This window comes from Rhipicephalus microplus, unplaced genomic scaffold, assembly GCF_043290135.1.
Source record: "Rhipicephalus microplus isolate Deutch F79 unplaced genomic scaffold, USDA_Rmic scaffold_12, whole genome shotgun sequence".
In the NCBI taxonomy this organism is placed as follows: Eukaryota; Metazoa; Arthropoda; class Arachnida; order Ixodida; family Ixodidae; genus Rhipicephalus; species Rhipicephalus microplus.
This window is the reverse complement of record NW_027464585.1, coordinates 14454405-14471416: the sequence shown is the minus strand read 5'-3', so window position 1 is coordinate 14471416 and position 17012 is coordinate 14454405.

The following is a 17012-nucleotide window of genomic DNA, read 5'->3' as shown; positions in this document are numbered from 1 at the left end:
CAAGACTGTCCGGGTTGCCCAACTGGCTAGCACGTTCAGCTGTTAACCGAAAAATTGGGGGTTTGAGCCCTCCCGGGAGTGGTGTGTTGCTTTTTCTCTTTGCGCTGATAGCTGTGGAGAAATGGTTTGACGGTGGTGAGAGTGGAGCACGACTGTCTCCGTGGCGCAATTGGCTAGCGCGATCGGCTGTTATCCAAAAAGTTCGAGTTTCGAGCCCTCCCGGGAATGGTGTGTTGCTTTTTCCTTTGCGCTGATAGCTTTGGAGAAATGTTCTGACGGTGGTGAGATTGGAGCACGACTATCTCCGTGGCGCAATTTTCTAGCGTGATCGGCTGTTAACCGAAAGGTTGAAGGTTCGAGCCCTCCCGGGAGTGGTGTGTTGCTTTTTTCTTTTCGCTGATAGATTTGAAGATGTGTTCTGACGGTGGTGAGAGTAGAGCACGACTGTCACCATGGCGCAATTGGCTAGCGCGATCGGCTGTTACCCGAAAGGTTGGAGGTTCGAGCCCACCCGGTGGTGGTGCGGCGCTTTTTTTTCTTTGGGCTGAGAGCTTTGAAGATATGTTCTGATGGAGGGGAGAGTGGAGCAGGACTGTCTCCGGGGCGCAATTGGCTAGCGCGATCGGCTGTTAACCGAAAGGTTGGAGGTTCGAGCGCTCCTGGGGACGGTGTGTCGCTTTTTTTTCTTTGTGCTGATTGCTTTGGAGAAATGTTCTGACAGTGGTGACAGTGGAGCACGACTGTCTCCATGGCAATTTTGGATAGCACGATGGGCTGTTAACCGAAAGGTTGCAGGTTCGAGCCCACCCGGTGGTGGTGGGGCGCTTTTTTTCCTTTGGACTGATAGGTGTTAAGAAATGTTCTGACGGTGGTGAGAGTGGAGCACGACTGTCTCCGTGGCGCAATTGGCTGGCGCAATCGGCTGTTAACGAAAAAATTGGATGTTTGAGCCCTGCCGGGAGTGGTGTGGTGCTTTTATCTTTGCGCTGATAGCTTTGTAGACATGTTCTGACGGTGGTGAGATTGGAGCATGACTGTCTCCGTGGCTCAATCGGCTAGCACGTTCGGCTGTTAACCGAAAAACTGGAGTTTGGAGCCCTCCCGGGAGTGGTGTGTTGCTTTTTTGTTTGCGCTGATAGCTTTGAAAATATGTTCTGATGGTGGTGAGAGTGGAGCACGACTGGCTCCGTGGCGCAATTGGCTAGCGCGATGGGCTGTTAACCGAAAGTTTGGAGGTTCGAGCCCACGCGGTGGTGGTGCGGCGCTTTTTTTTCCTTTGGGCTGATAGCTCTGAAGAAATGTTCTGACGGTGGTCAGAGTGGAGCACGACTGTCTCCGTGGCGCAATTGGCTAGCGCGATCGGCTGTTAACCAAAAGGTTGGAGGTTCGAGCCCTCCTGGGAGTGGTGTGTTGCTTTTTTCTTTGCGCTGATAGCTTTGAAGATGTGTTCTGATGGGGATGACAGTGGAGCACGACTGTCTCCGTGGCGCGATTCGCTAGCGCGAACGGCTGTTAACCAAAAGGTTGAAGTTTCGAGCCCTCCCGGGAGTGGTGTGTTGCTTTTTTCTTTGCGCTGATAGATTTGAAGATGTGTTCCGATGGTGGCGAGATTGGAGCACGACTGTCTCCGTGGCGCAATTGGCTAGCGCGATCGCCTGTTAACCAAAATGTTGGAGTTTCGAGCCCTTCCGGGATTGGTGTGTCGATTTTTTCTTTGCGCTGATATCTTTGGAGACATGTTCTGACGATGGAGAGATTAGAGCACGACTGTCTCCGTGGCGCAATTCGCCAGCGCGATCGGCTGTTAACCGAAAGTTTGGAGGTTCGAGCCCTCCCGGGAGTGGTGTGTTGCTTTTTTCTTTGCGCTGATAGCTTTGATGATATGTTCTGATGGTGGTGAGAGTGGAGCAGGACTGTCCGGGTTGCCCAACTGGCTAGCACGTTCAGCTGTTAACCGAAAAATTGGGGGTTTGAGCCCTCCCGGGAGTGGTGTGTTGCTTTTTCTCTTTGCGCTGATAGCTGTGGAGAAATGGTCTGACGGTGGTGAGAGTGGAGCACGACTATCTCTGTGGCGCAATTTTCTAGCGTGATCGGCTGTTAACCGAAAGGTTGAAGGTTCGAGCCCTCCCGGGAGTGGTGTGTTGCTTTTTTCTTTGCGCTGATGGCTTTGAAGATGTGTTATGATGGTGGTAAGAGTGGAGCACGACTGTCACCGTGGCGCAATTGGCTAGCGCGATCGGCTGTTATACGAAAGGTTGGAGGCTCGAGCCCACCCGGTGGTGGTGCGGCGCTTTTTTTTCTTTGGGCTGAGAGCTTTGAAGATATGTTCTGATGGTGGTGAGAGTGGAGCAGGACTGTCTCCGGGGCGCAATTGGCTAGCACGATCGGCTGTTAACCGAAAGGTTGGAGGTTCGAGCGCTCCTGGGGACGGTGTGTCGCTTTTTTTTCTTTGTGCTGATTGCTTTGGAGAAATGTTCTGACAGTGGTGAGAGTGGAGCACGACTGTCTCCGTGGCGCAATTGGCTAGCGCGATCGCCTGTTAACCAAAATGTTGGAGTTTCGAGCCTTCCCGGGAGTGGTGTGTCGATTTTATCTTTGCGCTGATAGCTTTGGAGACATGTTCTGACGATGGTGAGATTGGAGCACGACTGTCTTCGTGGCGCAATTCGCCAGCGCGATCGGCTGTTAACCGAAAGTTTGGAGGTTCGAGCCCTCCCGGGAGTGGTGTGTTGCTTTTTTCTTTGCGCTGATAGCTTTGGAGAAATGTTCTGACGGTGGTGAGATTGGAGCACGACTATCTCCGTGGCGCAATTTTCTAGCGTGATCGGCTGTTAACCGAAAGGTTGAAGGTTCGAGCCCTCCCGGGAGTGGTGTGTTGCTTTTTTCTTTGCGCTGATAGCTTTGAAGATGTGTTATGATGGTGGTGAGAGTGGAGCACGACTGTCACCGTGGCGCAATTGGCTAGCGCGATCGGCTGTTAACCGAAAGGTTGGAGGCTCGAGCCCAACCGGTGGTGGTGCGGCGCTTTTTTTTCTTTGGGCTGAGAGCTTTGAAGATATGTTCTGATGGAGGTGAGAGTGGAGCAGGACTGTCTGCGGGGCGCAATTGGCTAGCGCGATCGGCTGTTAACCGAAAGGTTGGAGGTTCGAGCGCTCCTGGGGACGGTGTGTCGCTTTTTTTTCTTTGTGCTGATTGCTTTGGAGAAATGTTCTGACAGTGGTGACAGTGGAGCACGACTGTCTCCATGGCAATTTTGTATAGCGCGATGGGCTGTTAACCGAAAGGTTGGAGGTTCGAGCCCACCCGGTGGTGGTGGGGCGCTTTTTTTCCTTTGGGCTGATAGGTGTGAAGAAATGTTCTGACGGTGGTGAGAGTGGAGCACGACTGTCTTCGTGGCTCAATCGGCTAGCACGTTCGGCTGTTAACCCAAAAACTGGAGGTTGGAGCCCTCCCGGAAGTGGTGTGTTGCTTTTTTGTTTGCGCTGATAGCTTTGAAATTATGTTCTGATGGTGGTGAGAGTGGAGCACGACTGGCTCCGTGGCGCAATTGGCTAGCGCGATGGGCTGTTTACCGTAGGTTTGGAGGTTCGAGCCCACGCGGTGGTGGTGCGGCGCTTTTTTTCCTTTGGGCTGATAGCTCTGAAGAAATGTTTTGACGGTGGTCAGAGTGGAGCACGACTGTCTCCGTGGCGCAATTGGCTAGCGCGATCGGCTGTTAACCAAAACATTGGAGGTTCGAGCCCTCCTGGGAGTGGTGTGTTGCTTTTTTCTTTGCGCTGATAGCTTTGAAGATGTGTTCTGATGGGGATGACAGTGGAGCACGACTGTCTCCGTGGCGCGATTGGCTAGCGCGAACGGCTGTTAACCAAAAGGTTGAAGTTTCGAGCCCTCCCGGGAGTGGTGTGTTGCTTTTTGCGCTGATAGCTCTGAAGAAATGTTCTGACGGTGGTCAGAGTGGAGCACGACTGTCTTCGTGGCGTAATTGGCTAGCGCGATCGGCTGTTAACTGAAAGGTTGGAGGTACGAGCCCTCTCGGGAGTGGTGTGTTGCTTTTTCTTTGCGCTGATAGATTTGAAGATGTGTTCTGTTGGTGGCGAGATTGGAGCACGGCTGTCTCCGTGGCGCAATTGGCTAGCGCGATCGCCTGTTAACCAAAATGTTGGAGTTTCGAGCCCTCCCGGGATTGGTGTGTCGATTTTTTCTTTGCGCTGATAGCTTTGGAGACATGTTCTGACGATGGTGAGATTGGAGCACGACTGTCTCCGTGGCGCAATTCGCCAGCGCGATCGGCTGTTAACCGAAAGTTTGGAGGTTCGAGCCCTCCCGGGAGTGGTGTGTTGCTTTTTTCTTTGCGCTGATAGATTTGGAGACATGTTCTGACGGTGGTGAGAGTGGAGCACGACTGTCTCCGTGGCGTAATTGGCTAGCGCGATCGGCTGTTAACCGAAAGGTTGGAGGTTAGAGCCCACCCGGTAATGGTGTGGCGCTTTTTTTTCTTTGGGCTGATAGCTTTGATGATATGTTCTGATGGTGGTGAGAGTGGAGCAGGACTGTCCGGGTTGCCCAACTGGCTAGCACGTTCAGCTGTTAACCGAAAAATTGGGGGTTTGAGCCCTCCCGGGAGTGGTGTGTTGCTTTTTCTCTTTGCGCTGATAGCTGTGGAGAAATGGTCTGACGGTGGTGAGAGTGGAGCACGACTGTCTCCGTGGCCCAATTGGCTAGCGCGATCGGCTGTTATCCAAAAAGTTCGAGTTTCGAGCCCTCCCGGAAATGGTGTGTTGCTTTTTCCTTTGCGCTGATAGCTTTGGAGAAATGTTCTGACGGTGGTGAGATTGGAGCACGACTATCTCCGTGGCGCAATTTTCTAGCGTGATCGGCTGTTAACCGATAGGTTGAAGGTTGGAGCCCTCCCGGGAGTGGTGTGTTGCTTTTTTCTTTGCGCTGATAGCTTTGAAGATGTGTTATGATGGTGGTGAGAGTGGAGCACGACTGTCACCGTGGCGCAATTGGCTAGCGCGATGGGCTGTTAACCGAAAGTTTGGAGGTTCGAGCCCACGCGGTGGTGGTGCGGCGCTTTTTTTCCTTTGGGCTGATAGCTCTGGAGAAATGTTTTGACGGTGGTCAGAGTGGAGCACGACAGTCTCCGTGGCGCAATTGGCTAGCGCGATCGGCTGTTAACCAAACGATTGGAGGTTGGAGCCCTCCCGGGAGTGGTGTGTTGCTTTTTTGCGCTGATAGCTCTGAAGAAATGTTCTGACGGTGGTCAGAGTGGAGCACGACTGTCTTCGTGGCGCAATTGGCTAGCGCGATCGGCTGTTAACTGAAAGGTTGGAGGTACGAGCCCTCTCGGTAGTGGTGTGTTGCTTTTTTCTTTGCGCTGATAGATTTGAAGATGTGTTCTGATGGTGGCGAGATTGGAGCACGGCTGTCTCCGTGGCGCAATTGGCTAGCGCGATCGCCTGTTAACCAAAATGTTGGAGTTTCGAGCCCTCCCGGGATTGGTGTGTCGATTTTTTCTTTGCGCTGACAGCTTGGAGACATGTTCTGACGATGGTGAGATTGGAGCACGACTGTATCCGTGGCGCAATTCGCCAGCGCGATCGGCTGGTAACCGAAAGTTTGGAGGTTCGAGCCCTCCCGGGAGTGGTGTGTTGCTTTTTTCTTTGCGCTGATAGCTTTGGAGACATGTTCTGACGGTGGTGAGAGTGGAGCACGACTGTCTCCGTGGCGCAATTGGCTAGCGCGATCGGCTGTTAACCGAAAGGTTGGAGGTTAGAGCCCACCCGGTAATGGTGTGGCGCTTTTTTTTTCTTTGGGCTGATAGCTTTGATGATATGTTCTGATGGTGGTGAGAGTGGAGCAGGACTGTCCGGGTTGCCCAACTGGCTAGCACGTTCAGCTGTTAACCGAAAAATGGGGGGTTTGAGCCCTCCCGGGAGTGGTGTGTTGCTTTTTCTCTTTGCGCTGATAGCTGTGGAGAAATGGTCTGACGGTTGAGAAAGTGGAGCACGACTGTCTCCGTGGCGCAATTGGCTAGCGCGATCGGCTGTTATCCAAAACGTTCGAGTTTCGAGCCCTCCCGGAAATGGTGTGTTGCTTTTTCCTTTGCGCTGATAGCTTTGGAGAAATGTTCTGACGGTGGTGAGATTGGAGCACGACTATCTCCGTGGCGCAATTTTCTAGCGTGATCGGCTGTTAACCGAAAGGTTGAAGGTTCGAGCCCTCCCGGGAGTGGTGTGTTGCTTTTTTCTTTGCGCTGATAGCTTTGAAGATGTGTTATGATGGTGGTGAGAGTGGAGCACGACTGTCACCGTGGCGCAATTGGCTAGCGCGATCGGCTGTTAACCGAAAGGTTGGAGGCTCGAGCCCAACCGGTGGTGGTGCGGCGCTTTTTTTTCTTTGGGCTGAGAGCTTTGAAGATATGTTCTGATGGAGGTGAGAGTGGAGCAGGACTGTCTCCGGGGCGCAATTGGCTAGCGCGATCGGCTGTTAACCGAAAGGTTGGAGGTTCGAGCGCTCCTGGGGACGGTGTGTCGCTTTTTTTTCTTTGTGCTGATTGCTTTGGAGAAATGTTCTGACAGTGGTGACAGTGGAGCACGACTGTCTCCATGGCAATTTTGGATAGCGCGATGGGCTGTTAACCGAAAGGTTGGAGGTTCGAGCCCACCCGGTGGTGGTGGGGCGCTTTTTTTCCTTTGGGCTGATAGGTGTGAAGAAATGTTCTGACGGTGGTGAGAGTGGAGCACGACTGTCTCCGTGGCTCAATCGGCTAGCACGTTCGGCTGTTAACCCAAAAACTGGAGGTTGGAGCCCTCCCGGAAGTGGTGTGTTGCTTTTTTGTTTGCGCTGATAGCTTTGAAATTATGTTCTGATGGTGGTGAGAGTGGAGCACGACTGGCTCCGTGGCGCAATTGGCTAGCGCGATGGGCTGTTAACCGAAAGTTTGGAGGTTCGAGCCCACGCGGTGGTGGTGCGGCGCTTTTTTTTCCTTTGGGCTGATAGCTCTGAAGAAATGTTTTGACGGTGGTCAGAGTGGAGCACGACTGTCTCCGTGGCGCAATTGGCTAGCGCGATCGGCTGTTAACTAAAACATTGGAGGTTCGAGCCCTCCTGGGAGTGGTGTGTTGCTTTTTTCTTTGCGCTGATAGCTTTGAAGATGTGTTCTGATGGGGATGACAGTGGAGCACGACTGTCTCCGTGGCGCGATTGGCTAGCGCGAACGGCTGTTAACCAAAAGGTTGAAGTTTCGAGCCCTCCCGGGAGTGGTGTGTTGCTTTTTGCGCTGATAGCTCTGAAGAAATGTTCTGACGGTGGTCAGAGTGGAGCACGACTGTCTTCGTGGCGCAATTGGCTAGCGCGATCGGCTGTTAACTGAAAGGTTGGAGGTACGAGCCCTCTTGGGAGTGGTGTGTTGCTTTTTTCTTTGCGCTGATAGATTTGAAGATGTGTTCTGATGGTGGCGAGATTGGAGCACGGCTGTCTCCGTGGCGCAATTGGCTAGCGCGATCGCCTGTTAACCAAAATGTTGGAGTTTCGAGCCCTCCCGGGATTGGTGTGTCGATTTTTTATTTGCGCTGATAGCTTTGGAGACATGTTCTGACGATGGTGAGATTGGAGCACGACTGTCTCCGTGGCGCAATTCGCCAGCGCGATCGGCTGTTAACCGAAAGGTTGGAGGTTAGAGCCCACCCGGTAATGGTGCGGCGCTTTTTTTTTCTTTGGGCTGATAGCTTTGATGATATGTTCTGATGGTGGTGAGAGTGGAGCAGGACTGTCCGGGTTGCCCAACTGGCTAGCACGTTCAGCTGTTAACCGAAAAATTGGGGGTTTGAGCCCTCCCGGGAGTGGTGTGTTGCTTTTACTCTTTGCGCTGATAGCTGTGGAGAAATGGTCTGACGGTGGAGCACGACTGTCTCCGTGGCGCAATTGGCTAGCGCGATCGGCTGTTATCCAAAAAGTTCGAGTTTCGAGCCCCCCCGGAAATGGTGTGTTGCTTTTTCCTTTGCGCTGATAGCTTTGGAGAAATGTTCTGACGGTGGTGAGATTGGAGCACGACTATCTCCGTGGCGCAATTTTCTAGCGTGATCGGCTGTTAACCGATAGGTTGAAGGTTGGAGCCCTCCCGGGAGTGGTGTGTTGCTTTTTTCTTTGCGCTGATAGCTTTGAAGATGTGTTATGATGGTGGTGAGAGTGGAGCACGACTGTCACCGTGGCGCAATTGGCTAGCGCGATCGGCTGTTAACCGAAAGGTTGGAGGCTCGAGCCCACCCGGAGGTGGTGCGGCGCTTTTTTTTCTTTGGGCTGAGAGCTTTGAAGATATATTCTGATGGAGGTGAGAGTGGAGCAGGACTGTCTCCGGGGCGCAATTGGCTAGCGCGATCGGCTGTTAACCGAAAGGTTGGAGGTTCGAGCGCTCCTGGGGACGGTGTGTCGCTTTTTTTTTGTGCTGATTGCTTTGGAGAAATGTTCTGACAGTGGTGAGAGTGGAGCACGACTGTCTCCATGGCAATTTTGGATAGCGCGATGGGCTGTTAACCGAAAGGTTGGAGGTTTGAGCCCTCCCGGGAGTGGTGTGTTGCTTTTTTCTTTGCGCTGATAGATTTGTAGACATGTTCTGACGGTGGTGAGATTGGAGCATGACTGTCTCCGTGGCTCAATCGGCTAGCACGTTCGGCTGTTAACCGAAAAACTCGAGGTTGGAGCCCTCCCGGGAGTGGTGTGTTGCTTTTTTGTTTGCGCTGATAGCTTTGAAAATATGTTCTGATGGTGGTGAGAGTGGAGCACGACTGGCTCCGTGGCGCAATTGGCTAGCGCGATGGGCTGTTAACCGAAAGTTTGGAGGTTCGAGCCCACGCGGTGGTGGTGCGGCGCTTTTTTTCCTTTGGGCAGATACCTCTGAAGAAATGTTCTGACGGTGGTCAGAGTGGAGCACGACTGTCTCCGTGGCGCAATTGGCTAGCGCGATCGGCTGTTAACCGAAATGTTGGAGGTTCGAGCCCTCCTGGGAGTGGTGTGTTGCTTTTTTCTTTGCGCTGATAGCTTTGAAGATGTGTTCTGATGGTGATGACAGTGGAGCACGACTGTCTCCGTGGCGCGATTGGCTAGCGCGAACGGCTGTTAACCAAAAGGTTGAAGTTTCGAGCCCTCCCGGGAGTGGTGTGTTGCTTTTTTTGCGCTGATAGCTGCGGAGAAATGGTCTGACGGTGGTGAGAGTGGAGCACGACTGTCTCCGTGGCGCAATTGGCTAGCGCGATCGGCTGTGATCCAAAAAGTTCGAGTTTCGAGCCCTCCCGGGAATGGTGTGTTGCTTTTTCCTTTGCGCTGATAGCTTTGGAGAAATGATCTGACGGTGGTGAGATTGGAGCACGACTATCTCCGTGGCGCAATTTTCTAGCGTGATCGGCTGTTAACCGAAAGGTTGAAGGTTTGAGCCTTCCCGGGAGTGGTGTGTTGCTTTTTTCTTTACGCTGATAGCTTTGAAGATGTGTTATGATGGTGGTGAGAGTGGAGCACGACTGTCACCGTGGCGCAATTGGCTAGCGCGATCGGCTGTTAACCGAATAGTTGGAGGCTCGAGCCCACCCGGTGGTGGTGCGGCGCTTTTTTTCTTTGGGCTGAGAGCTTTGAAGATATGTTCTGATGGTGGTGAGAGTGGAGCAGGACTGTCTCCGGGACGCAACTGGCTAGCGTGATCGGCTGTTAACCGAAAGGTTGGAGGTTCGAGCGCTCCTGGGGACGGTGTGTCGCTTTTTTTTCTTTGTGCTGATTGCTTTGGAGAAATGTTCTTACAGTGGTGACAGTGGAGCACGACTGTGTCCATGGCAATTTTGGATAGCGCGATGGGCTGTTAACCGAAAGGTTGGAGGTTCGAGCCCACCCGGTGGTGGTGGGGCGCTTTTTTTCCTTTGGGCTGATAGGTGTGAAGAAATGTTCTGACGGTGGTGAGAGTGGAGCACGACTGTCTTCGTGGCTCAATCGGCTAGCACGTTCGGCTGTTAACCCAAAAACTGGAGGTTGGAGCCCTCCCGGAAGTGGTGTGTTGCTTTTTTGTTTGCGCTGATAGCATTGAAATTATGTTCTGATGGTGGTGAGAGTGGAGCACGACTGGCTCCGTGGCGCAATTGGCTAGCGCGATGGGCTGTTAACCGAAAGTTTGGAGGTTCGAGCCCACGCGGTGGTGGTGCGGCGCTTTTTTTCCTTTGGGCTGATAGCTCTGAAGAAATGTTTTGACGGTGGTCAGAGTGGAGCACGACTGTCTCCGTGGCGCAATTGGCTAGCGCGATCGGCTGTTAACCAAAAGATTGGAGGTTCGAGCCCTCCTGGGAGTGGTGTGTTGCTTTTTTCTTTGCGCTGATAGCTTTGAAGATGTGTTCTGATGGGGATGACAGTGGAGCACGACTGTCTCCGTGGCGCGATTGGCTAGCGCGAACGGCTGTTAACCAAAAGGTTGAAGTTTCGAGCCCTCCCGGGAGTGGTGTGTTGCTTTTTTTGCGCTGATAGCTGCGGAGAAATGGTCTGACGGTGGTGAGAGTGGAGCACGACTGTCTCCGTGGCGCAATTGGCTAGCGCGATCGGCTGTGATCCAAAAAGTTCGAGTTTCGAGCCCTCCCGGGAATGGTGTGTTGCTTTTTCCTTTGCGCTGATAGCTTTGGAGAAATGATCTGACGGTGGTGAGATTGGAGCACGACTATCTCCGTGGCGCAATTTTCTAGCGTGATCGGCTGTTAACCGAAAGGTTGAAGGTTTGAGCCTTCCCGGGAGTGGTGTGTTGCTTTTTTCTTTACGCTGATAGCTTTGAAGATGTGTTATGATGGTGGTGAGAGTGGAGCACGACTGTCACCGTGGCGCAATTGGCTAGCGCGATCGGCTGTTAACCGAATAGTTGGAGGCTCGAGCCCACCCGGTGGTGGTGCGGCGCTTTTTTTCTTTGGGCTGAGAGCTTTGAAGATATGTTCTGATGGTGGTGAGAGTGGAGCAGGACTGTCTCCGGGACGCAATTGGCTAGCGTGATCGGCTGTTAACCGAAAGGTTGGAGGTTCGAGCGCTCCTGGGGACGGTGTGTCGCTTTTTTTTCTTTGTGCTGATTGCTTTGGAGAAATGTTCTGACAGTGGTGACAGTGGAGCACGACTGTGTCCATGGCAATTTTGGATAGCGCGATGTGCTGTTAACCGAAAGGTTGGAGGTTCGAGCCCACCCGGTGGTGGTGGGGCGCTTTTTTTCCTTTGGGCTGATAGGTGTGAAGAAATGTTCTGACGGTGGTGAGAGTGGAGCACGACTGTCTTCGTGGCTCAATCGGCTAGCACGTTCGGCTGTTAACCCAAAAACTGGAGGTTGGAGCCCTCCCGGAAGTGGTGTGTTGCTTTTTTGTTTGCGCTGATAGCATTGAAATTATGTTCTGATGGTGGTGAGAGTGGAGCACGACTGGCTCCGTGGCGCAATTGGCTAGCGCGATGGGCTGTTAACCGAAAGTTTGGAGGTTCGAGCCCACGCGGTGGTGGTGCGGCGCTTTTTTTCCTTTGGGCTGATAGCTCTGAAGAAATGTTTTGACGGTGGTCAGAGTGGAGCACGACTGTCTCCGTGGCGCAATTGGCTAGCGCGATCGGCTGTTAACCAAAAGATTGGAGGTTCGAGCCCTCCTGGGAGTGGTGTGTTGCTTTTTTCTTTGCGCTGATAGCTTTGAAGATGTGTTCTGATGGGGATGACAGTGGAGCACGACTGTCTCCGTGGCGCGATTGGCTAGCGCGAACGGCTGTTAACCAAAAGGTTGAAGTTTCGAGCCCTCCCGGGAGTGGTGTGTTGCTTTTTTGCGCTGATAGCTCTGAAGAAATGTTCTGACGGTGGTCAGAGTGGAGCACGACTGTCTTCGTGGCGCAATTGGCTAGCGCGATCGGCTGTTAACTGAAAGGTTGGAGGTACGAGCCCTCTCGGGAGTGGTGTGTTGCTTTTTTCTTTGCGCTGATAGATTTGAAGATGTGTTCTGATGGTGGCGAGATTGGAGCACGGCTGTCTCCGTGGCGCAATTGGCTAGCGCGATCGCCTGTTAACCAAAATGTTGGAGTTTCGAGCCCTCCCGGGATTGGTGTGTCAATTTTTTCTTTGCGCTGATAGCTTTGGAGACATGTTCTGACGATGGTGAGATTGGAGCACGACTGTCTCCGTGGCGCAATTCCCCAGCGCGATCGGCTGTTAACCGAAAGTTTGGAGGTTCGAGCCCTCCCGGGAGTGGTGTGTTGCTTTTTTCTTTGCGCTGATAGCTTTGGAGACATGTTCTGACGGTGGTGAGAGTGGAGCACGACTGTCTCCGTGGCGCAATTGGCTAGCGCGATCGGCTGTTAACCGAAAGGTTGGAGGTTAGAGCCCACCCGGTAATGGTGCGGCGCTTTTTTTTTCTTTGGGCTGATAGCTTTGATGATATGTTCTGATGGTGGTGAGAGTGGAGCAGGACTGTCCGGGTTGCCCAACTGGCTAGCACGTTCAGCTGTTAACCGAAAAATTGGGAGTTTGAGCCCTCCCGGGAGTGGTGTGTTGCTTTTTCTCTTTGCGCTGATAGCTGTGGAGAAATGGTCTGACGGTGGTGAGAGTGGAGCACGACTGTCTCTGTGGCGCAATTGGCTAGCGCGATCGGCTGTTATCCAAAAAGTTCGAGTTTCGAGCCCCCCCGGAAATGGTGTGTTGCTTTTTCCTTTGCGCTGATAGCTTTGGAGAAATGTTCTGACGGTGGTGAGATTGGAGCACGACTATCTCCGTGGCGCAATTTTCTAGCGTGATCGGCTGTTAACCGATAGGTTGAAGGTTGGAGCCCTCCCGGGAGTGGTGTGTTGCTTTTTTCTTTGCGCTGATAGCTTTGAAGATGTGTTATGATGGTGGTGAGAGTGGAGCACGACTGTCACCGTGGCGCAATTGGCTAGCGCGATCGGCTGTTAACCGAAAGGTTGGAGGCTCGAGCCCACCCGGAGGTGGTGCGGCGCTTTTTTTTCTTTGGGCTGAGAGCTTTGAAGATATATTCTGATGGAGGTGAGAGTGGAGCAGGACTGTCTCCGGGGCGCAATTGGCTAGCGCGATCGGCTGTTAACCGAAAGGTTGGAGGTTCGAGCGCTCCTGGGGACGGTGTGTCGCTTTTTTTTGTGCTGATTGCTTTGGAGAAATGTTCTGACAGTGGTGAGAGTGGAGCACGACTGTCTCCATGGCAATTTTGGATAGCGCGATGGGCTGTTAACCGAAAGGTTGGAGGTTTGAGCCCTCCCGGGAGTGGTGTGTTGCTTTTTTCTTTGCGCTGATAGATTTGTAGACATGTTCTGACGGTGGTGAGATTGGAGCATGACTGTCTCCGTGGCTCAATCGGCTAGCACGTTCGGCTGTTAACCGAAAAACTCGAGGTTGGAGCCCTCCCGGGAGTGGTGTGTTGCTTTTTTGTTTGCGCTGATAGCTTTGAAAATATGTTCTGATGGTGGTGAGAAGGGAGCACGACTGGCTCCGTGGCGCAATTGGCTAGCGCGATGGGCTGTTAACCGAAAGTTTGGAGGTTCGAGCCCACGCGGTGGTGGTGCGGCGCTTTTTTTCCTTTGGGCAGATACCTCTGAAGAAATGTTCTGACGGTGGTCAGAGTGGAGCACGACTGTCTCCGTGGCGCAATTGGCTAGCGCGATCGGCTGTTAACCGAAATGTTGGAGGTTCGAGCCCTCCTGGGAGTGGTGTGTTGCTTTTTTCTTTGCGCTGATAGCTTTGAAGATGTGTTCTGATGGGGATGACAGTGGAGCACGACTGTCTCCGTGGCGCGATTGGCTAGCGCGAACGGCTGTTAACCAAAAGGTTGAAGTTTCGAGCCCTCCCGGGAGTGGTGTGTTGCTTTTTTTGCGCTGATAGCTGCGGAGAAATGGTCTGACGGTGGTGAGAGTGGAGCACGACTGTCTCCGTGGCGCAATTGGTTAGCGCGATCGGCTGTGATCCAAAAAGTTCGAGTTTCGAGCCCTCCCGGGAATGGTGTGTTGCTTTTTCCTTTGCGCTGATAGCTTTGGAGAAATGATCTGACGGTGGTGAGATTGGAGCACGACTATCTCCGTGGCGCAATTTTCTAGCGTGATCGGCTGTTAACCGAAAGGTTGAAGGTTTGAGCCTTCCCGGGAGTGGTGTGTTGCTTTTTTCTTTACGCTGATAGCTTTGAAGATGTGTTATGATGGTGGTGAGAGTGGAGCACGACTGTCACCGTGGCGCAATTGGCTAGCGCGATCGGCTGTTAACCGAATAGTTGGAGGCTCGAGCCCACCCGGTGGTGGTGCGGCGCTTTTTTTCTTTGGGCAGAGAGCTTTGAAGATATGTTCTGATGGTGGTGAGAGTGGAGCAGGACTGTCTCCGGGACGCAACTGGCTAGCGTGATCGGCTGTTAACCGAAAGGTTGGAGGTTCGAGCGCTCCTGGGGACGGTGTGTCGCTTTTTTTTCTTTGTGCTGATTGCTTTGGAGAAATGTTCTGACAGTGGTGACAGTGGAGCACGACTGTGTCCATGGCAATTTTGGATAGCGCGATGGGCTGTTAACCGAAAGGTTGGAGGTTCGAGCCCACCCGGTGGTGGTGGGGCGCTTTTTTTCCTTTGGGCTGATAGGTGTGAAGAAATGTTCTGACGGTGGTGAGAGTGGAGCACGACTGTCTTCGTGGCTCAATCGGCTAGCACGTTCGGCTGTTAACCCAAAAACTGGAGGTTGGAGCCCTCCCGGAAGTGGTGTGTTGCTTTTTTGTTTGCGCTGATAGCATTGAAATTATGTTCTGATGGTGGTGAGAGTGGAGCACGACTGGCTCCGTGGCGCAATTGGCTAGCGCGATGGGCTGTTAACCGAAAGTTTGGAGGTTCGAGCCCACGCGGTGGTGGTGCGGCGCTTTTTTTTCTTTGGGCTGATAGCTCTGAAGAAATGTTTTGACGGTGGTCAGAGTGGAGCACGACTGTCTCCGTGGCGCAATTGGCTAGCGCGATCGGCTGTTAACCAAAAGATTGGAGGTTCGAGCCCTCCTGGGAGTGGTGTGTTGCTTTTTTCTTTGCGCTGATAGCTTTGAAGATGTGTTCTGATGGGGATGACAGTGGAGCACGACTGTCTCCGTGGCGCGATTGGCTAGCGCGAACGGCTGTTAACCAAAAGGTTGAAGTTTCGAGCCCTCCCGGGAGTGGTGTGTTGCTTTTTTTGCGCTGATAGCTGCGGAGAAATGGTCTGACGGTGGTGAGAGTGGAGCACGACTGTCTCCGTGGCGCAATTGGCTAGCGCGATCGGCTGTGATCCAAAAAGTTCGAGTTTCGAGCCCTCCCGGGAATGGTGTGTTGCTTTTTCCTTTGCGCTGATAGCTTTGGAGAAATGATCTGACGGTGGTGAGATTGGAGCACGACTATCTCCGTGGCGCAATTTTCTAGCGTGATCGGCTGTTAACCGAAAGGTTGAAGGTTTGAGCCTTCCCGGGAGTGGTGTGTTGCTTTTTTCTTTACGCTGATAGCTTTGAAGATGTGTTATGATGGTGGTGAGAGTGGAGCACGACTGTCACCGTGGCGCAATTGGCTAGCGCGATCGGCTGTTAACCGAATAGTTGGAGGCTCGAGCCCACCCGGTGGTGGTGCGGCGCTTTTTTTCTTTGGGCTGAGAGCTTTGAAGATATGTTCTGATGGTGGTGAGAGTGGAGCAGGACTGTCTCCGGGACGCAATTGGCTAGCGTGATCGGCTGTTAACCGAAAGGTTGGAGGTTCGAGCGCTCCTGGGGACGGTGTGTCGCTTTTTTTTCTTTGTGCTGATTGCTTTGGAGAAATGTTCTGACAGTGGTGACAGTGGAGCACGACTGTGTCCATGGCAATTTTGGATAGCGCGATGGGCTGTTAACCGAAAGGTTGGAGGTTCGAGCCCACCCGGTGGTGGTGGGGCGCTTTTTTTCCTTTGGGCTGATAGGTGTGAAGAAATGTTCTGACGGTGGTGAGAGTGGAGCACGACTGTCTTCGTGGCTCAATCGGCTAGCACGTTCGGCTGTTAACCCAAAAACTGGAGGTTGGAGCCCTCCCGGAAGTGGTGTGTTGCTTTTTTGTTTGCGCTGATAGCATTGAAATTATGTTCTGATGGTGGTGAGAGTGGAGCACGACTGGCTCCGTGGCGCAATTGGCTAGCGCGATGGGCTGTTAACCGAAAGTTTGGAGGTTCGAGCCCACGCGGTGGTGGTGCGGCGCTTTTTTTCCTTTGGGCTGATAGCTCTGAAGAAATGTTTTGACGGTGGTCAGAGTGGAGCACGACTGTCTCCGTGGCGCAATTGGCTAGCGCGATCGGCTGTTAACCAAAAGATTGGAGGTTCGAGCCCTCCTGGGAGTGGTGTGTTGCTTTTTTCTTTGCGCTGATAGCTTTGAAGATGTGTTCTGATGGGGATGACAGTGGAGCACGACTGTCTCCGTGGCGCGATTGGCTAGCGCGAACGGCTGTTAACCAAAAGGTTGAAGTTTCGAGCCCTCCCGGGAGTGGTGTGTTGCTTTTTTGCGCTGATAGCTCTGAAGAAATGTTCTGACGGTGGTCAGAGTGGAGCACGACTGTCTTCGTGGCGCAATTGGCTAGCGCGATCGGCTGTTAACTGAAAGGTTGGAGGTACGAGCCCTCTCGGGAGTGGTGTGTTGCTTTTTTCTTTGCGCTGATAGATTTGAAGATGTGTTCTGATGGTGGCGAGATTGGAGCACGGCTGTCTCCGTGGCGCAATTGGCTAGCGCGATCGCCTGTTAACCAAAATGTTGGAGTTTCGAGCCCTCCCGGGATTGGTGTGTCAATTTTTTCTTTGCGCTGATAGCTTTGGAGACATGTTCTGACGATGGTGAGATTGGAGCACGACTGTCTCCGTGGCGCAATTCCCCAGCGCGATCGGCTGTTAACCGAAAGTTTGGAGGTTCGAGCCCTCCCGGGAGTGGTGTGTTGCTTTTTTCTTTGCGCTGATAGCTTTGGAGACATGTTCTGACGGTGGTGAGAGTGGAGCACGACTGTCTCCGTGGCGCAATTGGCTAGCGCGATCGG